Source organism: Mustela erminea, chromosome 14 (genome assembly GCF_009829155.1).
Source record: "Mustela erminea isolate mMusErm1 chromosome 14, mMusErm1.Pri, whole genome shotgun sequence".
NCBI lineage: Eukaryota > Metazoa > Chordata > Mammalia > Carnivora > Mustelidae > Mustela > Mustela erminea.
In genome coordinates this window covers 18,052,724-18,076,324 of record NC_045627.1, presented here as the reverse complement: position 1 = coordinate 18,076,324, position 23,601 = coordinate 18,052,724, and the positions used below count along the sequence as shown (strand labels likewise).

At 48.0% G+C, this 23,601-nt stretch overlaps 2 long non-coding RNA genes across 6 annotated transcripts in view; both read left to right on the top strand.

Annotated features, from left to right (window-relative positions):
* Positions 1 to 23,601, top strand: part of LOC116573365 — a 374,338-nt gene that overhangs the window by 54,002 nt on the left and 296,735 nt on the right. The window lies entirely within an intron of this gene.
* On the top strand, positions 1,317 to 21,779 carry LOC116573364. 5 transcript variants are annotated; one of them, XR_004278735.1, is made up of 6 exons: positions 1,317 to 1,478; positions 12,417 to 12,535; positions 13,425 to 14,916; positions 15,297 to 15,516; positions 16,216 to 16,407; positions 20,844 to 21,779. It is a non-coding gene; the product is annotated as an uncharacterized LOC116573364 (long non-coding RNA). The 5 variants fall into 5 exon arrangements; XR_004278733.1 differs by lacking the exon at positions 20,844 to 21,779 and adding an exon at positions 18,056 to 18,180; XR_004278734.1 differs by lacking the exon at positions 20,844 to 21,779 and having other exon boundaries at positions 16,311 to 18,180.

The following is a 23,601-nucleotide window of genomic DNA, read 5'->3' as shown; positions in this document are numbered from 1 at the left end:
TACAGTGGGGCTAGAAGGCTCTCTGCAGAAAAGGCAGAAGACAATGTCAAGAAAGTGGAGCATGTTCCCTTCTTGGCTGCCACTGAGAAGCCAAGAAAAAGCCTTGAGAGTCAAGACTGAACATGACCCTTGGACGGAAGTCATTGGCCGCCTGGAGAAAGCAGCCGTGAGCCAGTCAGCTTGGCAGGTGTTTGCAGTGGGCGGTGATGACGTAAATGGAGGGAGGAAATTTTTGCTGTTGGTGTTTTTTTTTTTTTTTTTTTTTTAAAGTAGGCTCTATGCCCAGGGCACAGCCCCACGCGAGGCTTGAACTCGTGACCTTGAGATCAAGACTGAGCTGAGATCAAGAGTAGGACTCTTAACCAATGGAGCCACCCAGGTGCCCCTAGACCAGAGGTTTTTAAACGAGGTGGAAAGTACTAATCACCTGGAGGAAACCTGAGAAATAATGACTTCCTATGCCCCACATGGGACCTCTGAGTCAGATCTCTACAGGTGAGCTCGGGAAACAGACTGCTCACGGGCGGCTCCGCAGGAGCCAGTCCCCAGATCAGCGTCTGAGAACCCTGATAGGCGGTAAGAGGTGAACAGTAGCATGTCCTTGAGGGAGAGGGGCTGAGGCCGTTCTCTTGGTGGTTTGTTTTTTCTTTAATTTCATTTTTAGAATAGAGGAGGCCTGAGCTCTTTTTCCAGGCCACGGAAGAAATAGTTTGATTGAAGACATAAGACAGAGTGGGACACGGGACATGGTCAGGCATCCCCACAGAGAAGGAGCCAGGTGCAGGAAATGGGAGAGGTTCTCCAAGGCCGGTGTGGGGAGGGAGCAGCCTGGGAGGAGGTGGCCTGGGGCGGGAGGTGGGATGTGGGGCAGACATTCAGGAGAAAATTCGAGTCAGTGAAGGGTAACCCCTGGATTCTCTCTCTCTCTCTCTCTTTTTCTTTTTTTTTTTTTTTTTTTTAAGATTTTCTAAATATATTTATTTGACAGAGAGAAAGAGAGACATCGGGAGAGGGAACACAAGTAGGGGGAATGGGAAAGGGAGCCCGATGTGGGGCTCGATCCCAGGACCCCGGGATCCTGACCTGAGCCAAAGGCAGAGGCTGAACTGACTGAGCCACCCAGGCGCCCCTCCCCCTGGATTCTTCAATGGATTAGAAATGCAGCTTGGTGGATTTTTGAAAAACAGAGTCAGTGCCCCTAAGCCAGCCTCTTGTTGACTCCTCAGGAGTGTTGAGCAAGTCACATGTCACTTTCCTCACGCCAGCTACACCCGGGAAACACAGGTTATGAAAGTGTAGAATTATGAAATGACACCCGTAGTGTGGTTACACAGGAGCTTTATCTTTCGAAAGTTTCTAATTCGCAGCTTCCGAGGGGATGTGCTCTGCCTGACAGTTGATACCCGGGTTGTGGGAAGACCGGGGCTAAGAGCAGAAATGCCCCCAAGATCCTGTTTTGGACCTGGGCAGCATCACCTGTGAGTCCTGATGTCAGGGCGCTGTGCCCGCGGGCTGTGCTGAAAGTGGGTTCTCAGCTTTGTGGCAGGAAGTATTGGGTCACGGATCACATCTCACACCCTTTTCTCACTGGCGGGCCTAGCTCCATGTGACATTGGGTCTGTCATCTTTTCCAGGCACCCCTGATGTAGTATTTTGATCCCCATTTTATAGAGGGGGGCTCGAGGCTTAGAGCAATGAGATGTGTGGCTCTAAAGTCACACCATTACTGCGAGCCAGAGCTCTGTAGCTGTAAATGACACCATTCATGGAAATGTAGTTTCCCAGAAGGGGAAGCCATGCTTGGGGGTTCCAGCTGCTTGTCTTTTTGCTGTCTGATGTCTCAGCACCGTCTCGGATAGGCGTTCTCCGGATAATCTCAGCCGAGACCTCAGCCGGAGGGGTCAGGCTGCCCATCTTCATCCTCCACATGCTGCTGGAATTTGGAAAAACCAGTTGCATTCACCCCCTCAAAGTCTGCAGTTCCTTCCCTGAGCTTGTGTAACAGAAGAGTGAGGCTGAGGCCAGCCCTGATGCATAAATCTCAGAGAGTCGATGGACAGGGAGGCCACTCATTCATTCATTCATTCATTCATTCAAGAAACAGTCCATGCCACCCCGGTGTGCCGTGTTTGCGTTGTGGAGACAGAAGTGTGGGAATATGTAGTCCCTGGAGAAGACATTCACAGGCCACTGGGGTGATCTGCCTGTGACGGGTGGAGGTTCAGAGGAGGGCCCTAACCCAGACAGCAAGGTGAGTGGGAGGTGTTACTTCCTGTGAACCCAACGTTACCCCATGCATGGTGCAGGGTGAAACCCACAGATGGCGGGCTTTCAGGATTTAGGGCAGATGGCAGTACATTCCCATGGTGCAAGGCCCATACTTAGGGGATTATCTCTCTCACCCAGAGAGCAAAGTACGACAAAGGCAGTCTTCCCAACAGCCACCTCTCGAGGTAGTGGCCACTGGGCAGCGTGCCAACACCAAAAAGCTTCAGACTGAGGGTCCAACTGGGGGTCCTTTCTGTAATCAGCCGGCAGAGTGACTTTAGACAAGGTATCTAGTCCTCTGAACTTCACCTTCTTGAGGTAGAAAGCTGGAGATAAGACCAATCTCTTTGGGTTGTTGGGAGCTTAAGGATCCAATGAATGTCATGTTCAGACTTACTTCTGGCACATTCGCAAGAGCTAGCACTGTTTTGCATAGGTGGTTCTCAGCCGGGGGTGATTTCTCCTTCAGGGGACATCTGGCATGCTCTGGAGACATTCTGACTGTCACTCTGGGGAGGAAGTAGTCTCAGCAATTCGGGGGTAGAGGCCAGGGATGCCGCTCAGTGTCCGAGGACAAGGCATAGGACAACCCTACAGCAGACAGTGACCCGGGCTAAGTGTCTATAGTGACAGAGTCCAGAACGTTTATTCCGTGGATATGTTAATGCACACAGTCCCCAAAGGCGCCCCCTGCAGTTGTGCTGTTCACATTCCCTTGTTTTAGATCAGGACATGCTGGAGGGACTTAAACACTCTGGAATTTAAGTGTCTTCCTCAAGTATCACTAGCTGGGGAGAGCTGGGATTTGCACCCTGGGCTCCCAGGTCCAGAGTGCTCAGTGGAAGGGCTTATCCTAGGACACTTTCCATGGGGCGAGGTGGAAGGGCAGGGCAGGTGGGCTAGCCAGACGCTTCCTTTCCCTGGTGCCAGTGACTCCTGAGCTCCAGTGAGGGTCAGAATGACATGAAGAACAAAGCAACCTTGCAGATCGCAGGGCCCCACATCCAGGCCATGGTGCTGTGGCTGCGTTTGGGGCAGGAGGCTCTCCCCCAGTCCTCGGGGAAGCTTTCATGGAGAGCAGCGGTGTGAAACCAGACCTACAGTTGTTTGGTTGTTTTCTGAATCTCAGCTTTTCAGGAGCTACTATGTGAAGAGCTTACCATAATTTCATGATGTTGTCTCAAGGAAAAAAATAAGTGCAAGAGCTTTGGGGCCTGGGGATGACTAGTATCTTCTAAAGGACACCCCATCCGTATGAATCCGTTCCTAGCCTATCTCCAGGTGAGGGCGGGACCACGGCACTCGGCTGTCTCCCGTCGCCTCGAATGCTCGACACTGAACTCGTGCCTTCCCGTTCCCACCCTCAGCCGTTGCTTCTTAGGACACTGCCCTCCTTGCTGTCTCGGCATCACCCGGGCCCCAAACATCAAGCACCTGGAATTCGCCTTCCTTCCACGAATGTGGCCAAAATTCTTCTGTCGTTACGTTTCTCCTTTTGTTCTCCTCCTCTTCCCGGCCATCTCGGCTCTCATATAGGTCAAGCCTTTACCCCCACCCTGGGGAGAGGGGGTAGCAGACTCTGCAGAAACCTTCTATGTGTTCTACCAGCCTCAAATCCTTGTCCTCCGGTGCGCCCAGCCAGAGAAATCTCTGCAAATGCCGCTTTAGGTCCTTTGTGGATCTAGGGATTCATTCACTGGTACTTACTGGGTGCTCCACTGTGCCACGATGTGCAGGGCTGGAGAGACAAAGATGAGCGTGACCCCAGGAGGTCCCGTTCTTCCTCCGTGGTGCCCAGTTCAACCTCCACCCCCGAACTCGTCCCTGCATTGCTCTACACAGCCTCTCCGCTCTGTCCCCACTCGCTCATTTCCCACTTTGTGGCTTTGTCACGTTCCTCAAGACCCGAGGCATCTCCTCTCTCATTCACTTACCTAACTCCTATTCATCCCTTAGAACCCCGATCACATCTTCTTTCCACAGTGAATGCCTCCTTAACCTTCCACTCCAGGACCATCTCTCTCTTCCCATCGTCTTTACCATATCCAAAGTCGCCGTTATTTTTGGAACTGCTACTTAACATACACATATGGATTCATTTTTACGCATGTCTGGTAGGGGATAAAAGGTTGCAATCTGGAACAGTTTATTGTAAAGGATTTAGTCACTCTGGGCGGCATGGTGGGTACAGACACAAAATAGGCGTCAGTCTGCCAACTGTAGTTTTAAATTCCTGTGGATGGACCTTTTCAAGCCCAGATCTGCAGGCTGTGTGCCTGGCTTCCCCACTTGGACCGAGCGTGGCTGCTCAGAATGGCCCAAACCCACAGAGGCCCCGGTTAGTATCTGCATCTGGCAATAATTCCAAGAATTTCTGGATTTGTCCTCCCGTGATTCTTCCCAGAGTTCTCTGACAGCTCAAGGGAACGAGGAATACTTCAGCGACGGCTCATGTTTATCGACTGCCTTACTATGGGCCGAGCATTGCGTGACGTGCTTTACAGGCACTGCCTTGTCTGACGCTCGGAGTCCCCGCAGAAGTCCGGGATCATCACCATCACCTCCATCTTCCACGTGAACAAATCCATGCTAAGCGAGGTTCAGGGGTTTGGACAGCCTGATCGGAGCTGCCATCAGGGAAATCCAGGCCTGTTTGTATTCTTAACTGGTGACACTTCTAGGTAATCTGGGGTTGGGTCTAAAAACTATGAAGACCCCCAAGTCTTTCCAATTTCTACACGGATCCTGGAACTTAGAGCCTTTGTGATCTGTGGTACTCTGTATCAAAATGAGGATTATTTTAGCAATGACACGGTTCCAGGTGAAAAGACATTGTGTCCTATTCAGTCAGAGAAGATTTTAAAATAATTGCTGCTTGGTCGTACGCCCGGCTCTGGATGACCGAGAGGGTAGCGGGTAAAAGGGAGCGTGCACGAGTTACCATGTTTTCTAGGAAAACCAAGAGATGAAAAGCCTCCCTGGGACATTTCACTCTGGAAATGAATACGCCTCTTGGTTCTGTTTCAAGGCCGCTAATGAAATCTTTTCTTCTGGGCACGGGCTCCTTGTCCCGGGTAGTTTTCTCTCCTGCAGGTGGTCTGGAATGCTTGATGCTGCTGCTTGGGGTTCCCCACTGGCGATGAAGGAAGGGAACCTCTCCTAGCCTGATGGAGAACAGAGCTGTGGAGCTTAGAAATGTGGAATTCATACCCACGACCACACGTGCCAATTTTCATGGTTCTTAAGCGTCTCTTTGAAGAGGCAAACTTGATGGGGGAGTGGTTGCATCCCTTGAAAAATTCACTTTTGTTGTGTTTTATAAAAATCCCAATTCGGAGAGGAGTGTAGTGGAGATGAAGCGAGCTAACATTTGGGTCCAGAAGGAATGGCAGGCAGGAAGATGCTCTCAGTAATTCTGAATATTACGGAGACTTCTCTTTGGAGTCAGTTGTACTTTTTGTGTCAGTTCTTATTAAAGTAATAGCAGACCCCTTGATAATAAAACTTCATTAAAGACAGACAGGTTCCTGAGCGAATCTTGAGCACTAAGAATAATAATAAAAAATGTTTCATTGAACCTGATTTTAAGGTCTCCGATGTTTTAATTCCCCCAGTCTCTCAGAATGCAGCTGCTCGAAGAATGCCTCACATTTACAGTTTTTCTTAATCCTGGGAAACACCAAATCACTTTTACCCTTTTTACCTTTTAGCATTGAATAAGCCTTATCACTCTTGTGTTTTCCCAGTTGAGATACTTAGAATTATGTTGGGAAAATGTAACTTAGGTTCTGTTTCTTTCAGAATTTGCTCATGTGAGAAAAGCATTTTTTAGAAAAGATTTCACCAGAGGTCACATGTGTTTCTTCAGTTTCTCAGAAGATCAAAGCAGAATGGAATGGAACACTATTCCTCTCCTGGCCCCTTGTTTCTTTTTTGTTTACTGTCCAGTATGGGGATACTATTTTGGAATCTCCAGCATGAGGTCTGTGCCAATCGAGAATTATATCTGTTTGCTAGTAGAGATCTAGCTACCCTGCTTAAGCAAGTACGTGTTTAATTCTCTTAACTAAAACCACAAAGACAGGGCAGTCTTTGCTTAGTAAGAAACTCCACGGTGTCATCAGGAAACCAGGTTCATTCTATCTTTCTGCTCCGTTAGTTGGAGACGTCTATGGTTAAGGACACCTCATCAACGAAGGTGGCTGCTGGAGCACCAGTCATTAAATATGAGTTCTTATCAGGAAAGAGAAGGGAGGACTTCTTGAAAAACTCATATATTAAGTTCTACTTTATCTTGTTGGTCACATGTGGGTGATATGTCATGTCATTTTTTCACCTAGGCACATGTCCACGATTTTAGTAGTAAGGAAGAAAGGAAGAATGGATTACCACCAGAAATACCTAGCACAAAGTTTGTGTTTTAGTCTGGCGATTCTCTAGTTGGGCTAGATGATGTTGCAGCAACAAATTAACCCCCAAATTTTGGTGACTTGATGTAGCAAAGATATTTCCCTTGCTCGCACAAAACCCGATGTAAGTCCCGTGGCTCTGAGGTGTTCCTTCTGTCTGTGTGATGATAGCTTCCTTTTACGCCCCCGTACACTCAGCATGTGGCGTCTGGGACGCTGAGGCAAGGAGAGATAAAATGGGGGTTCTCACGAGGGGGTTTCACTGTCCCCTCATGAAAGTGACCCACGCCACTTCTGCTTACAGTCCTTGGGCCACAACTAGTCGTTCAGACCCTTCCTAGCCCAACAGGGCTAGGAAGTACCGTCTTCCTTATGGCAATGAATTTGGCTATGCAATTCAGTTTTATTTCCAAATGAAGCCAATTGGATTCAACAGGTCCCCAAACAGAGTAAAAGCCTGGTTTTCAGCAACCCTATGTCAAGTGTTTACTATGTTCCAAAGCATGGTGTCCAGTGTTCTGGGTACAGATATGAAAAAGACCAGAATTTCCTTTCAATGAACTTACTGTCTAATAAAGAAGACATTAGCACACCTGGAGAGTAATAATGGCAAAAATAAAAGTAAACGTTGGGGGCTCTGGAAATTGAAAGTTGGGAGGATTTCTAGCTGTTGCCCAGGGAAAGTTTTTTGGAGGAGGTGATAGGCAAATGGGTCCTTGAAAGATTAGTGGAATCAAGCTGGGGGAGGTGGTCCAGTCACTAGTGTCTCCCTCCAGAAATTTTCTGAATCAGTAGGAAGGCCAGGTTATAATTTCAAGGCTACCAGCTAGGTGGTCTTAGGAAAGTTTTTTCTTCTGTAAGATGAAAGAGTTGGATAAAGTGATCCCTTTTGGCTCTCCTACCTCGAATAACTCTAATGTGATTCTCCGTTTAGTAAAAAAAAGTCGTTTATTTATTTATTTTTACATAATCTCTACACCCAACCTCGGGCTCACACTCATGACCCCGAGATCAAGGGTTGTATACTCCACGGACTGAGACACCCAGGCATCCCCCCATCATCTGCAGTTCTTAAACCAACATCTCAAAAGCCTAATGATGTGGCCTGAGCACCTACAGACAATAAAGCCTTCCAAACAGCATCGTCAATGGTCATGGAAACATACCTGCAAAAGAAAGAAAAAAACAGAAGAAAAATCTAACTGTCAGGCAATATTCACTATTTGTTCTCTCATTTTATTGCCATGCCTAGGTTTAAAGATTTGGTTTTGCTTCTTTTTCTTTTGAACGTAGTCGCCAAGTAGAGCACGGGCTCTATTAGACATATCTTTATCTCTTAGTAGACTACCTTGAGAGTTTTCTTCTATGTTATTTCAAAGTCTTCGGGCCCATGAGCAAATACGATAACTGTGACATTCAGATCCATTCCTGTGCCTCCTTCTGACGAGCTATTTAAAGACCAAGTTTCCGTCACATACCAGTGAGGCTTAGTAGAAATGAAATAATACCGTAGGAACTTTAATCTTGCAAGAGTGGGCATCAGGTTGCTTTTATTATAGTTTGGTCGTTAAAAAATTAGAGCTCCAGTCTGCTGGACCCCAACCACACATCAGCAACTTTAACACACACTTCAGGTAGATTATTGACTCATTGCTCCCAGCAACTGATACTTATTTTGCAGAAGATCAAACTGAAACTGAGCTGACATATCTTGGTTAATGTCTCGTATCTAGAGAGTGGCTGAACCAGGAGCCACATTTAGTTTCTGTGAGTTGTGAGTCTTTGTTAACTACCAGGTAGTATGGTCTGTCTGCACGGCCAATAACAGAAAATGAACTGAAGTTCACGTAGGCTTAACGGTCGGATATAACTAAAGCCCACACAGATCTTGCAAGCTTCAGGTAGGGCAGGATTTAGGTGTCCACCGAGGTTCCCTCTTGCCTCCCTTGCTCTTGTCCTGTGTTGCCATCACCTGCAGTTAGGTTCTCCAGATGGCAGCCTCCAGTGGCTATCACAGGGGGTGACTTCAGTGCCCATAGAACTTTCTATTCCAGAATGGCCAGTGGAAGTTCAGTGGTAGGATCTCACTGGCTTATTTTTCCTATGTGGCCATCCCGGCCCCAATTACAGTTGTGGGGGTGGACATTTCCGGTTGCTCAAGTCTCAGTCACAGTTGGTGGGGGAGGGGGTGGTAGATTTCAGTCCTGTCCGAATTTCATGGACTGAGAGGGGCTGGTGTTCTCCGAAGGAAAGGTAGCAAAGAAAGGTATCAAAAGAAGGCAAAATGGGTACTGGAAAGGCAAAACCAAGCGCTGTCCTCCACACTGAGTTTCTCTTTAAGGTGTTATTTTTTCCCCCATCTGCCTCCAGTAGAGCGAATACTTTGCCATGTGGTGTTACCTCCCAAGAACACTTCACTTATGTCTTAGAAAAATAAATACACAGCCAATTTGCAGATTATACCTTCCTTAGTTCTGCTATAAATTATATGACTTGTTCTTGGCAAAGCTAGAAGTCGAAGCGGGTTTTTTCTCCTCGCCCTCACCAACTCGAAGAATGAGTGGCATTCACTAGAGTGTGTGTCCAGGGATGAATTTGCCCATCGGAAGGGGAGAGCTAAATTTATGGGAAGACTCACACCTTTGCAGACGGTTCCAAGCATTAGCGAAAGGGTGAGGAGCCTATAGGCAAGCAGGAGATATTTTTCCTGCTGACACTGGGCCAAACCTTAATTTACAGTATTGAAAAAATTCGTGAATCTGGAGGAAACCCATTATGGTCACCTTAGTCACATTAGAATTCCTCAATTGTTTTAGCACGTCCCAGGTGGTTTGAGAAGACTAGAATTCTAGCCGCAGGAAAAGACAAAACCAGAAATCCAAAAACCTGGGTTCTAGTCTCGACTTGGACCCTCATCAGCAGGGTGGTCTTGGACTGGTCCCTTCATGCCCCTCACTCTTGATTTCCTCCTCTATAAATGTAGGATTTGGTTTATATGGGTTATTCAATGCTGGGGGACCCGGGAAGTCCCAGTCAGATATCCATCAGAAACACAATGCATGGGCCATTGAAACTGTTCCCGAGGCTCAGTCCTTTCAATATCATTATTCCAGATCTTTTAGGAGTTTCTATTCCTGGCTATATAGTTTGCCTGCTTGGCACTAAGCCCTTCTCTACCTAAGTGTGCTGTAGGGACAGATTGGCTTTACCAGCAAGGAAATCTGGTTGATTTTATTTTGAGAACTTTTAGGTTTTAAGACATCCCTTGGTAGAACTGTAGGCATCTCCACATTTAGAAATTACGGATTCAAATAGTTCATTAAGACACTGTGATATTAGGACTGTAGAAGGCCCTGTCAAGGATGCTGGTGTTTATTTAGTTTTTAGCTGGTCTACTATCCTGATACTTTATGGTTTGGGGAGCAATGTGCACTAGGCTTTTCTGTTATGTCCTAAAATCAAGTATTTTTAAAAACCTCATCTATTGGGAATTTGATTGTGAGGTTCTCATATATACTCATTCATTCTCCGTTTGTTAAGTGCGTGTTATCCACCAGGTGCCGTGGAAGAAATGTACTGACACACATTTACATAAATGGCTCTGGCAGGCAAAAGCTCTTTTTGAAGATGAGGAGGCAAACTGGGAACTCATTTTTTTAAAGGTTGATTCAATAAAATGCAATGCCACTTATCAGTCCTAACTTTCCTGTTTCTTACAGCCTTTTATACTTAAGTTATTTTTTTACATTGAAATATAATTTACGTAAAATAAAATTCATGATTTTTAATGTACGCACGTTAGCAGTTTTTCATATATTCAGTGGGTTATGCAATCGTCACTGCTGTCTTATTCCAGAACATTCTGCCACCCTAAAAAAACAAAAAACAAAAAACACCCATATCCATTAACAGTCAGTTCTGATTCCTGTTTTCTTACCCCCCCCCCCCAACCACTAGTCTACTTATTTTCTTTATGGGTTTGCTTAGTCTGGACATTTCATGTAACAAAATCAGACTGTATGTGACCTGTTGTGTCTGGCTGCTTTCGCATGGTCCATCCATCCATGTTGTGGTGTGAATCAGGCTTCATCTCCTTACACTGCCGAGTGATGTTCTGGTGCATGGACTGACCACGTCTTCCTCATCCACTCACCATCTGATGGGCTTTTGGGTTGTTTACACTTTTTTGTTAGAATTTTAAAAGATTTTATTTATTTATTTGAGAGAGAGAGCGCAAGTGAGCGCAAGCAGGGGGAGCAGCAGAGGGAGAGGGAGAAGCAGGCTCCCCACTGAGCAGGGAGCCCGATGTGGGGCTTGATTCCAAGACCCTGGGATCCAAGCCAAAGGCAGACGCTTAACCGAATGAGCCCCCGGTGCCCCTACCTACACCTTCTGGTTATTATCTAGAATGGCTGCTATGAACATTTGTGCACAGCTTTTTGCGTGAATGGACGTTTCAACTCTTTTGGGTCTATATCTAGGAGAGCACTGTTGGGTTCTGTGGGGATCCTGTTTCCCTTTTAAAGGAACTGCCAGACCATTTTCCCGAAGTGGATTCACTTGGATGTTCCCTAACCATCCCAGGAATTAGTTTTCCTCCCAGTTTCCCGGTGAGGGCGCTAAGGCTGTGAGCTGACAGATGCTTCCCCAGGGCCCCCAGTGTGGGGTTTATGTATGTAGTTGGCTTTCCCCGAGCCCCCGTTCCATCCCTGGTGTGGTTCCCAATGAGGGTCCACAGAGGAGTCAAATACGGGGTCCGTGCGGTGTTGGCCCTCGAGTCTGCGGGACTTCTGCGAGAATCCTTACCCGTGGTCTTTTTTTTTTTTTTTTTTTAATTTTTATTTTTTTATTTTTTTTATTATTTTTTATTTTTTTTACTTACCCGTGGTCTTGAAGGCACGTCCAGCCATGTGAGTTGGGTCAGATGCAACCAGCCCAGTATCAAAGGACAGACAGAAACAGACATGCCTCCGTTCCCGAGGAGTTTCGGGGGATGTTCCTCCACTGGGGATGCAGCTTCCTAGTCTCCACACTGCCCCATCAGTTCGGATTCGATTTTCTTAAAGGAGAGAATGTGTGAGCAGCTGGCATTGGCCGTGTCTCTGAAATGAATGATTTTATAGTGAAATCATGTCATCGTGGGAGTTTGGGACTATGTTGAGAAAGAATAACAATCCTGAACATATCTATTATTCTTCCCCTTTTCCTGCACTGGGGTGTGTGTGTGTGTGTGTGTGTGTGTGTGTGTGTGTGTTACCGCGTCTCCGACCACGGTCCCGTGGGCTGGGCCCAGAGAGTGCACCCTCTTCCCCTTCCAGGGACAGTAACTGCACCTCGGGGAGGTGGAGTGATCGGCTCTGGGTCACATGGGAGAGCCAGAAGAAGCCTTTCCCAAATCCTGTCCCTTGGACTGGTGCCTGGACAGGACCGAGTTTCCACAGAGGCAGGAGGAAATGAGACCAGGAAGGGCAAGGTAGTGAGGTTTTCACATCACTAAACTTATTCCATTTGAAGAACTGTCTTTCATTCTAAAATCAAGTACCTCTTATTGTGATGTTGGTAAACTCTCTCTCTCTCTCTCTCTCTTTTTGTTTTTGCTATTCCATGAAATCTGCCTGAGCGGGGTCAGGCTGGCTTCCAGCCCTTCTGATTAATCACGTTGCTGTTTTCCCCTGAGCACCTCACCCTGGGTAAAGCAATATACCTTCTTACAGATCTGGCCATTTTTCCCACCTGCAGGTGTCCCATGCAATTTTGGTAGCTGGCTTCCCGGTTTTCTGCTGCATTTCAGGGATTCACAGACTGGCGGGCTCACCACGCAGGCAGAAATGACTTGTTCGGTCCTCTGGTTTCTAATGGTGAGTTAATACGTCTAACTGTTGGATTTGCTAATTATTGTGATTTTTCGGGGTGGGGGGGTGGGGGGAGGAGGTTGGACCTGATGTTTCTAGCAAACTGTTATGGGCTATATTTGAAGGGCTGTAACAAGTACTCATTTTCTGCCCGATTCTCCATCTGGTGAAAAGCAAGGCTCAGCCCAGACAGGTTAATTAACTTGCCCACATCCCATTCCAGTGAGAGGAACTGGAAGTGGAGAGCCTTCTACTTCTAAATATTACTCATCAACTTTAAGCTGTAATCGTGGGAACAATGTGCAAGTTACCAGTGGAAAAATCCACTCGACTTTCTGGAAACCCTGAGCAAAAAGACACGGCAGGATCAGAGCAATGTCAAGTCGCTGAGTGCCAGCTGCCCCTCCCCTAAAGCAGCCTTCCCCCAACTTTTCCAACCAGAATCCACCCTGCTCCCCTTGCCGCTTTTTCCTGCTGCCTTCGGGATCTCTTGAGAAGAATTAGTCTTCTCTAGAAGGTGGTGTTTCATGTGTCTTCCAGCTACTTCTCATTCCCTTCTCCTCTATAGGTAACCATGTTCTCATCCCCACTTTACAGATGGAAAGCCCAAGGCACAGAGACATTAAGACACTCACCCAAGGTCACACAGGGCTGGGGTCTGTACGTCAATCTGGCTCCGAGTCCTCTGTGCTGTGCTGCCCCCTCTGATTCTGTGGCTTTCCTCCTTTTACCTACATACAGTGTATTTCTTTACCTAAGTGAAGTCAGACACCTAAGCTATATAATACACTGGAATTTTCCAGTGTACTTGGCTTTCGCTGGGGAGACCATTGCAAATGTCCAGGAAAGACCACGGGCTCTGGAGTCAAACAGCTGTACTCCCTTGTTTCTGCAGACATTTCCTAGCGGTGTGACCTTGACTGGTCGGTGAGCAGAGACAGCCTCGACCAACTCATCTGTGTGATTGAGAGAATGCCGGGACGTGTCCTGCCAAGGAGTCTGGCTGAGAGTGTGAGCTCCGGCTCAGGACGGCCTAGGGCCCCCTCTCTGGGGTCAACAGGTGCATGCCCCTTTGCCTCCCTTCGTCCCTCTTCCACCCTTCTCCTTTCTTCTACTGAAACACTCACGTAGGCTTGGTGTTTTCTCCTGACTCCAACCACCTGCTCCTTTGCTGGAAGAGGGCAAGGGCGCATCCCCCGAGAGGTCCATGGCATGGAGTGATACATTCAGAAAGGGTGTGAGTGTCAAATGTGTCAAATGGCGTGCTTTCTCGTGGGAAATTAGAAACGCCATCAGAGAGAGAGAGAGAGTGTGTGTGTGTCAGTCTACGGAACCCTGAATTGTCCCCCATGAGCATTTGCACCACGGGGAAGTGAGAAATGGAGTTGACGGGATGGGCGTGGAACACCAGCCCCATTTCTCACATGTTGATTGATTGGGAGGAGGCCTGCGGGCTGGGGAGGCCGCCCCTGTGGTGTGGGCTCACCGCCCAGGGAGTCCAGGCCTGCCTGCTGCCCGTCTACCCAGAGCCCTCCCCAGAAAACCTGAGGAATTTACCAAACTCAACCAGATGTTCTTGCTTCTCCGCTTTTGTTTTGAGAAATGACTCTAGGTCATAATTCTTCCTGTTACTAAAACTACATCATAGGCGGAGATGGCCTGGTATGCTCTATGCCTATAGATCCTTCTGTCCCCTGGGCCAACATGAGTATGTTTAACGGAAAAACAAAGGTGCTGCTGTGGAATGCCCAGCATTGAAAACACGCTTTTTCATCCTTTCATCTAAAGGACAAAGCTACAGTATTAAAGACAATTTTGAGAATAGGCTTAAAAAATCAGCCACGATTCGGCCAGCTTCAATTTCTATGATTATTTGCGTGCATTAGATTTTAACCTTCTCCCCCAACTGCAGACATTCTGCACGAGCAGAAGCATAGTGTGGAGGAAACTAGGTGTGTCTGGGGCCTAGATTTTGCAGCCGTGTTCTTTGTAATTGTCACTTTAATGGCTTTCGTGGGAGAGGGGAGCATAGGCTCCTCTTGGGAATGAAGAGAGTGACTCCTGGGCACAATGACAGGGACGTGACATCCTGTGCTAACCCATGTCCCTGTTGGTGAGTATTGCCAGTTTTGTGCAATTCTAGGTGGTGCTGGCAAGCGGCTAAGAACAGCTTACCAGACACAGAGACCTAAGTCTAGTGTCTTCAGCACATGAAAAGAACAAAACGAAGCCAAAGGTGGGCTGCTCAGAGCTGGTCTGTTGTCGCATGAAGACATCAGTGGCCTGGGCTGTTCTTGTTTTTCTGCTTTGCCATCCTTCCCGCCTTGCTTCCAAGTTCAAGGTTCCAAGATGCCTGGTACACTGAGGCCCCAGGGTCTGCATTCCAGGTGAGATGTGGGAAGAAGAGAGCAAGGCACTTCCCCACTTCTCTGTTCTGTTTCGTTTCTTTTCTTTCTTTCTTTCTTTTCTTTTTTTAAAGATTTTATTTATTTGAGAGAGAGAGAGAGCCCCACACAAGCAAGGGAGGGGCAGACAGGCAGAAAGTGAAGCAGACTCCCCACTGAGTAGGGAGGCTGACATGGGACTCCATCCCAGGACCCCAAGATTACGCTCTGAGCGGAAAGCAGGTGGGCTGAGCCACCCAGGCAGGGGCTCCTGTCTATTCCCTTTTAAAGAGCCTCCCCAGAAGTTCAGTGTCAGAGCTCCTCAGCTGGGTGACCTTGGGCAAATTAGACAGACTCTCTGAGGCTCATTTCCTTATCTGTAGGCTGACAGTAGCAGCTCCCGCCTCCCCGCGTGTGTGGGAAAGAATGCGCAGATCCAGCCCCGGCTGGGTTGTGTGAAAATCGCGCTTGCAGTCGGGTGCGGGCCGCACAAGCTCGGTGCTCCTGCTGCAGAAGATCGTGGCCCGAGAATGCAGAACCACCCCCTTTCCTCGTCCCGAAGTGCTGCTGGGAGGCACGGAAAGTGGAACTGGACCCTGTAAGGTTCGTGTCAAAGGGAAGTTCGGGAATGGCGAGATTCTGGCCGGCGCTGGGAGCCATCCAGGCTGTCACCCTCCAGGCCTTCGCTGTTTGGGAGGGAGACCTCATGTTGCGAAAACGGGCCACCGCTAAACTCAGGCTGGAAAATCCTAATGCAGGCAGTTCCTCAAAAACTCACGGGCCTCCAGGCCAGTGGACAACCCCCTGCCCGTGGATGGAATGGTCCAGAACTCAGTAATCAAAATAGTAAATCACATGAACACTGAGGCCAGGATCCGTATCTGTTTACCTCTGCATTCCAGGGCCTCACACCTGGAGGCGCCTGAGCAAAGATCTATTTATTAATTCTAGCCCCTAAGACCTAGGGCCAGTCTCCCGTGTGTCCTCCTGTATGTCTATGTCCCAGATGTGCTGCTCAGCCCCCACGGGTGCCTGGAGCAAAGAAGGACTGCCCTTGTTTGAGGCACATATTTGAACAAAGGTAGTTACCGTGGTATTACAGGTAACCTGAGCACGCACTCTGTGCAGGCCCTTCGTACTCTCCATGACTTTGCTCATTTAATCTCCCTGTAGTAGCGGGTATTGTAGAAGAAGAAACAGAAGCTCAGAGAGGGTGAGTGATTTGCCCAAGGTCACAAAGCTAGGGAAAAGCAGAAACTGGCCCAGAGTTACTAAATCAGAACATAGATTTTTTTTTTCCAGGAAAATCACTGTGAAATCCCACAAACGGATTGTTAAGTGTCCTTTAGGGAACTTTATTTCAGCTGATTCACTGATTCTTAAATGGCCCACTGTAGGCAAATGATTTAGCATCTTCAATTCTTGGTTTCCCCATCTGAAGAAAGGGAAAATAACGGCGTCTACCTCCTACGGTTTCTGGGAGGATGCCATGAGGTGAGTGCGTACGCCATGCCTGGTGCACAGTGAATGTTCGGTGCATCTCAACCGTCATTAGTACTGCCAGTTTTGTTAATTGGACGAGTAGTTCTTCATTTGTGATGTATATCACAATCATCAGTGGATGGTTCCTTTTCACAACGTAGAAGTCTAGGTCTCGAGCGGGGTATTTTGAAAAAGTTCCCCAAGTGATTCTGATTCATGTTCCCGCACAACAATCACTGTCGAGTGTGGCCCCAATATCATTAAATTTCGTTCATGATGCCAGGCTATGTGCTAAGATGCCTCCTGAAAGCAAAGGTTGTGTGAAATGAGCACATTCCTATAGGAGCTGAGAGGCAGGGGCAGTCAGGAAGGCTTCGTGGAGATGGCCATGACAGGTCTGGGCTCAAGGATTTGCAGGGTTAGCTCTAAGATTGGTATCAGGGTGGTGATAGAGACAAGGGACAGAGGGTGTCGGTGGTGACACTTGTGACCTTACACTTAGGTAAGGTCTGTTCTGGGGGTACTTGGGAGGTGAGGCCAGTTGGTTGGTTGGAGTCAGAGAGCAGATGGGCTTGAATTCCTGACCAAGAGGGCCTGTCCTCTGATTGGAAAAGCAGGACCAACCACTGAGTGTTTCCAAGCCAGAGAGCCAAATGCTCAGAATCTTCCATCGGCAGACAGATCTGGTGCCCTAACAAATCAAAACGTGCAGGCAAGAAGCACACAAGACCAGAGCCGACTCCTGCCCTGCACCTGCTAGGTCTGGAAGGATACCCATGGCCTGTCAGGGTGAAGGGACAATTACACAACCTGGAGACTCATGGTTTGGTGGGGGAGGGGTGGTGAGGGGAAGAAGAAGTGAAGATGATTTTGAGATTGGAGCCTGGGTGATGGGAAGAGCCGTGCAGTGACCAGAGAAAGGGAAGTTGGGGTATGAGCTGGGTTGGGGGTGGTAACATGACGAGTTAATGTGCTGAGTTTGAATGTCCAGGAAGTACATACACATATTTGGGAGTTTGGCGGAAACATGCAAGTCAAAGGAGAGACTGGAGCTACACAAAAGCAAATAAACAAAACAACACTGTGGGGTGTTGCCTGGAGTCTCCTCAGTAGGAGAACTCCGAGGGAGGGAGAGTAGAGCAAGGACTCTTAGCCTAGGGTCCATGGACGGGCTTCTTGCATGGAGAGATGCCTGTAAACCCCTCAGCATTTTGAGCAGAACATTATGCCTAGGAAAGAGTCCACAATTTCATTGGCTTATTTACGCTAAACAAGATTAAGAACCACTGCTATATATAGAAAGAGGGGAACTGGCATGGTGCTCATGGAACTTTCACATAATGGGTACCGGGGAAAAAAGCCCAGCCAATCTTGGCATCGCTGGCGTCCATAGCTCGGACCCGTCCTGGTTGCCCTCACCGTGGCGGAGTTGTCCATCAGAGTTGTTTCAGAAATGTTTCTTCTTGCTAAGACAATTCGGCAGGGGGTGGGGGGGTCATCTTTTTAGTACATGGTTTTGAGAAACTGAATATCCACCTGTAGAAGAATGAATTTGGACCCCTACTTCACACTGTATACAAAGTTAACTCAAAATCAGTTAAAGATGGGAGCGCCCGGGGGGTCAGTCCTGTGAAGCATACGACTCTTGATTTCCGTTCAGGTCATGATCTCTGGGTCGTGAGATCGAGCCCCGTGTCATGCTCTGCACTCATCACGGAGTCCGCTCAGAGTCTCCCTTTCCTTCTCCTTCCTTCCCTACCCTGACTCATGCACTCTGTAAACAAACAAACAAACAAACAAACAAATAAAATCTTTTAAAAAATTGGTTAAAGATATAAATATAACATTAAAATGATTACACTCTCAAACACTTTTAGCATGTAGATCTTTGTGACTTTGGATTAGGCAATGATTTCCTAGATATGGCCCATTAAAGCACAAAAACCAAAGAGTGAATTGGATTTCATCAAACTTTAAGTTTCGTGCTTTAAGGACACTATCAAGCAAGCAAAAAGAGGGGTGCCTGGGCGGCTCAGTTGGTTAAGTGTCTGCCCTCAGCTCAGGCCATGAACCCAAGGTCCTGGGATTGAGCCCGCATCAGGTTCCAGTCTCAGAGGGGAGCCTGCTCCTCCTTTTGCCTCTCTCCCCTCCCCACTTATGATCTCTCTCTCTTTTTACTCACTGTCTCTCAAATAAATAAGTAAATGAAAATCTTTAAGAAAGCAAAAAGACAACCATGGGATGGTAGAAGATATTTGCAAACCATATATCTAAAAAGGGCCTACTGTCTAGAATATATGTAAAGAATTCTTACAACTCAACAAGAGAAAGACAACCCAAATAAAAATGGCAGAAGACTTGAATAAACATATCTCCAAATGAAATACAAAAGTAGCCAAGAAGCACATGAAAAAAACTGCTCAGTATGATTAGTCATCAGGGGATTGCAAATAAAAGCACCATGAGATACACTTTATATTCACTAGGATGGCAATAACAACAATAATAATAACGACAGACAATAGCATGCATGCGTTGGCAAGGACATAACGAAATTGGAATCCTCATACGTGGCAGGCAGGCCCCTTGAATGGTACGGCCATTTTGGAAAACCAATTTGGCAGTTACTGAGAAGGTGAAATATGGAGTTAGCACATGACCCAACCTTTCTACTTCTATGTATATACACAGGAGAATTGAAAACAGACGATCACCCCAAAGCTTGAACACAAACATTCATAGCAGCATTATTCATAACAGCCAAAAAGTAGGAACAAGCCAAATGGCCATCAACTGATGTATGAAGAAATGAAAAGTGCGATATCCATACCGTGAAGTATTTATTCCGCCGTCAAGAGGAATGGAGTATTGATACCTGCTCCCATGTGAATGACCCTTGACAACATTGTTAAGTAAAAGATGCCAGACACTAGAGGCCACATGTATGAGTCCATTTAAATGAAATATCGCGGGATGTCTGGTGGTGCCATCAGTTAAGCATCTGACTCTTGATTTTGACTCAGGTCATGATCTTGGGGTCGTGAGATCAAGCCCTGCATCCAGGCTCTGCTCCCAGTGGCAGGGAGGTCTGCTTGGGTTTCTCTCTCTCTCTCTCCTTCTCCCTTTCCCCTTCCCCCCACACTCATGTGTGCACACTTTCTATCTCTCTAAATAAATAAATAAATAAATGAAATATCTGGAATAGGCAAATTCATGGAAACAAAAAAGTGGACTAGTGATTGCCAGGAGTTGGAGGAGGAGAGGAATGGAGAATGACAGCTAATGGGTAGGGGGTTTACTCGGGGGTGATGGAAATGTTCTGAAATTCGATAGTGGAGACAGTTGCATAGCCTTGTGAATATACCAAATATCACTGATGAGTTTTATGATATGTGAAATTGTATGTCAAAGAGATATTCTTCTGCCTTCTCTAGTTCTGATTGTCCTTCAATGGGGTGGAAACACTATACATATTCCAAGAAGAAGGAATCACATGAACAAAGTCACAGAGATAGGACAGACAGGTGTCAGGGAGGGCTAGATGTGGATGGAACACAGGTTGTGTGTACAGAGGAATCAGGGGATGAGACTGAAAAGATCAGTTGGGATCAGAATGTCAAGCCAGTCAGTCATTGAGTAAGTCGTGTTTGTGTGTGTGTGTGTGTGTGTGTGTGTGTGTGTGTGTGTGTATTTAAAAACACTACTTTGGGCATTTGAACAAAAAGACCTGCCTCTTCCCATGCACTGCCCAGCAGTCTAGCTCTGGTGGCATTAAACAAATACTTAATTCAAACTCAGGTAACCAGTTATCGAGTGACCGCAAGCTCAGGAGCTTGGGAAACAGGGGATGGGGGATCCCTGCTGTGAAGGGGTCCAGGGAAGCATTCTGGGGAAAGAGGAGGTCCAAGGCCAGTGGCTCTGGGCTGACTGTGAGGGCAGCTGGGAGCCATTTAAAGGGTGGGCCTGGAGGGTGAAGGGCCGTAGGAAGACTTAGCTAGTGGTCTCCTCGACTCAGCACCCAAGGCTCTTGGCAGTGCTGATCTTGCCAGACACCTGAGTTGTATCCTTCAGACACTCCGGGGGACAGGGTACCCTGGAGCTCCACACCAGCCCCGATCAGAGCTACACACTTGGGGTGGAGACGACCACTTCAGGAAACCCTGCTCTGGTTCCCCACCACTGGGTGAGCCTGACCTTGGGGTTGGGTCTGGACTCAGATCCTGGGTTAGCAACTTACACAAGGAGAGGGTTACTCAGCCTCTCGGAGCCATTGAGGAAAGGCTTTTAAATGGCGTATGACACTGTTTACCTGAACATTGAATATAGGCCTTTCACTGCCTAATCTCACTCATGTGAGTTAGAGATTAGAGACAACGAAGGGGGAGGGATTTGAGGGCAAAGGGGCCTTTAAAATTTTGTTTCTGAGCATCTTCACTCCTACCCCATAGGAAGAAATGAAGGAAGAACACCATGACTGCTTGGGGCCGTGGCTGGACCTCCATGTCCACGTGAACTTGAAGCCTGACTCACTTCACAGACGCCCTTGGTTTCTGTGGCTTTGCCTCCTGCTTTTGGACCAAAATTTAGTTCGGCAAGCATTGGCCAAGGGCCGGCCAGGGGCCAGGCTCTGGGAGGTTCTGAGGGACACAGATGTGGCTCACAGGTGGGCCTGGGCTCGGCACGTGCCCCCTCTACTGAGGGACACGTTTGGATGCTGTTATGACATGACGTGAGGGCTATGGCGACTCAAGGGAGGGAAAGACTAGTTCCAACCGATAGAAAGGAGAACAGGTCCACGCCGACTTACAAGCTCCTTCAAGGGGAAAACTCCCCTTCCCACAGCAGAGCTGCGGAGATGTGCTTGGGGCCTGTCGCTCCATGATGAACTCAGCTGACTCACTGACAAGTCCTGTAGCTCTCGGCTTCCTGGTGCCACCTGCACGTCAGTCCCGGAAACCCCTTCTTTGTGGCCAGGGCTTGTGAGACAGTCTACAGAAATTCTTGCCTTTATTTAACAAACAAACAAACATACCATGGCAAGGAAATCTCATGAAAACAGCAAACACCTGCCTGCCTCTGTCTACCTGCTCGTCTTGCTCCCCTGTGCCCCTGGAGGATTGTAAGCGCCTTGAAGCCATGACTTCCTCGGTGGAGAGCTGGAGTTTGGCCTGTGGCTTGGGCTCCTGGCACCTATTTTTTCCTAGGATTGTCTTTCTGGAAAGGAGGGTGGCCAAGCCAGCTGGGTTGAGCACTGGGCTTTGAAAAAGTGGGAGCTTGGGAATGGAGCCCCTAGCTGGGAGGAGTTGCCTCTGTTAGCCATTAGGGTGCAAGGGGTCAGTCACCTGGACTGCCCCCATTGTACTGGTTGCTATGGTCTCCTATTGTTTAAAAAAAAAAAAAACAGCAAAGTGGAGGTTTGCTTAAGGAGCTTTTGTTCAGTGGGGAAAAGTGCTACTACCTTGGAACAGGAAAGGCGTCAGCAGTGGTGGGAGAAAGGGTGGACTGTCTTCTTCACAGAGAGCCACCTGCTGGCCCTTCCCTGTAAGCACGGCTCCTGGAGCTGCCTCCCTGGGGGAAGAGTTCGCTTCTGGTTCTGGGCAGGGGGAAATGGCTCCTCGGGGCAAGGGTAAGTCTCCTCTCCACCACAGTGTCCTAAGCGGCTGCCCACTTTGGTCTACCTCACTGTGGCTTTCAGGGACCTATGGGCCCTGGCTGTGGGCTTCCTGACCACCCCCTGCCTCATCCCAGTCCCATGAGCCCTGCTGCCCTCCCCAGGGCCTTTGCGCTTCCTTCCCTAGGCTCAGACTTCCTCTCTCTCTCCAGGATCTTCCCAGGCTGGCTCCTTCTCATGGCTCCTGTGTCAGCTCAAATAAACGTCTCTCAGAAAGGCCCATCTGGACTCCTCCGTCTCAAGCAGTCCCCAAATCAAGGCATTCTGCACCACACTCCTTGGCTTCATTTTACTCATGTGCTGTTTCATGGCACCTAAAACGATCTCATTCATTCACCTCCTTTCACCCCTGTGTGTCATCTGTGTTAGGTCTCAGAGAGCAAGGCCTTGTCTGTCTGTTCCATCTCTGTTTCTCTGGCATCAAAGACGGTACCTGGCTTGTGTTCAGTGTCCAGTAGGCATAGGCAGAAAAACACGGATAGAACTGAAAGCATAGAACTCGGAAAGGTAGACGCTTTGGAGCCCAGACTGGTCTGTCTGAGGCTGTGCTGGATTCCTCCTCATTCCCTCGAAAAGTCTATCGAAGGGCCTCTTTCTGTGTCTGGCACCCGTGTTCCTCTGGGACTGTATCTTCGTTGCCAGGAATTTGGTTCTGTCTACCTCCTGATGTTGCTCTGTCTCTTTCTTGGTTCAGTTTGTCCCCACATGCTTTAATGGCTCGAGTGGGGCTGTGTGGATAGGGGAAGCCACCTTCCATCTTTGAGGAGCCAACCACCGAGACTCCCCCTGCCCAGCTTCCTCAAGGAGGCTCCCTCAGATTCTGGGGAGCACCTGCTCGTTGGCCCAGACTCAGCCAAACGTGTTCCCTTATTCCTCGCTTTAGTTTTTTTCCGTGTGTGTATGTGTGTGTGTGTGTGTGTACAAGGGCTGTACACACACACATACACACATACATGCATGGAGTCTTTGTTCCCACTGACATCTAGAAAAAAGCAGCTTCAGCCATCGATTCAACGCACCGTGAATGTCCAGCGATTTCTCCACATTCTTTGGGGGTTATTTTCTTGTAATTGCCCCTGGCTCCCAATTCCTGCTTTCTTCTTTTGTGACTCGGCTCTTTCTGTTTTTCTCTTCAGCACTGGACTCATCCTTGAAATGGAGCCCATCCTTGGGTTCCACCAACACAAACAAAAACAAGCAAACAAACAGTCCCATTCATGCATGAGAATTTGTAGGGAAGATTTTGGAGCAGAATCCAGAGGAATATGGAAGGCCTGTGAGTGCAACGGGATGTAGCTGTCCATGGAGAATCATGGTTGTGGGGTGCCTGGGTGGTACAGTTGACCATTGGTTCCAGCTCAGGTCATGATCTCAAGGTCTTGAGATCCAACTCCCTGTTGGGCTCCCCATTTTCCTGGCCCCTCTTTCATCCATATTTCTTTTTCTGGATGAAAGAAAAGAAATATGGATGAAATATTTCTTTTCTGGGTTTCTCCCCACTAATTCCAGTTCTTGGGATGAGTTGTGCAAGCTGT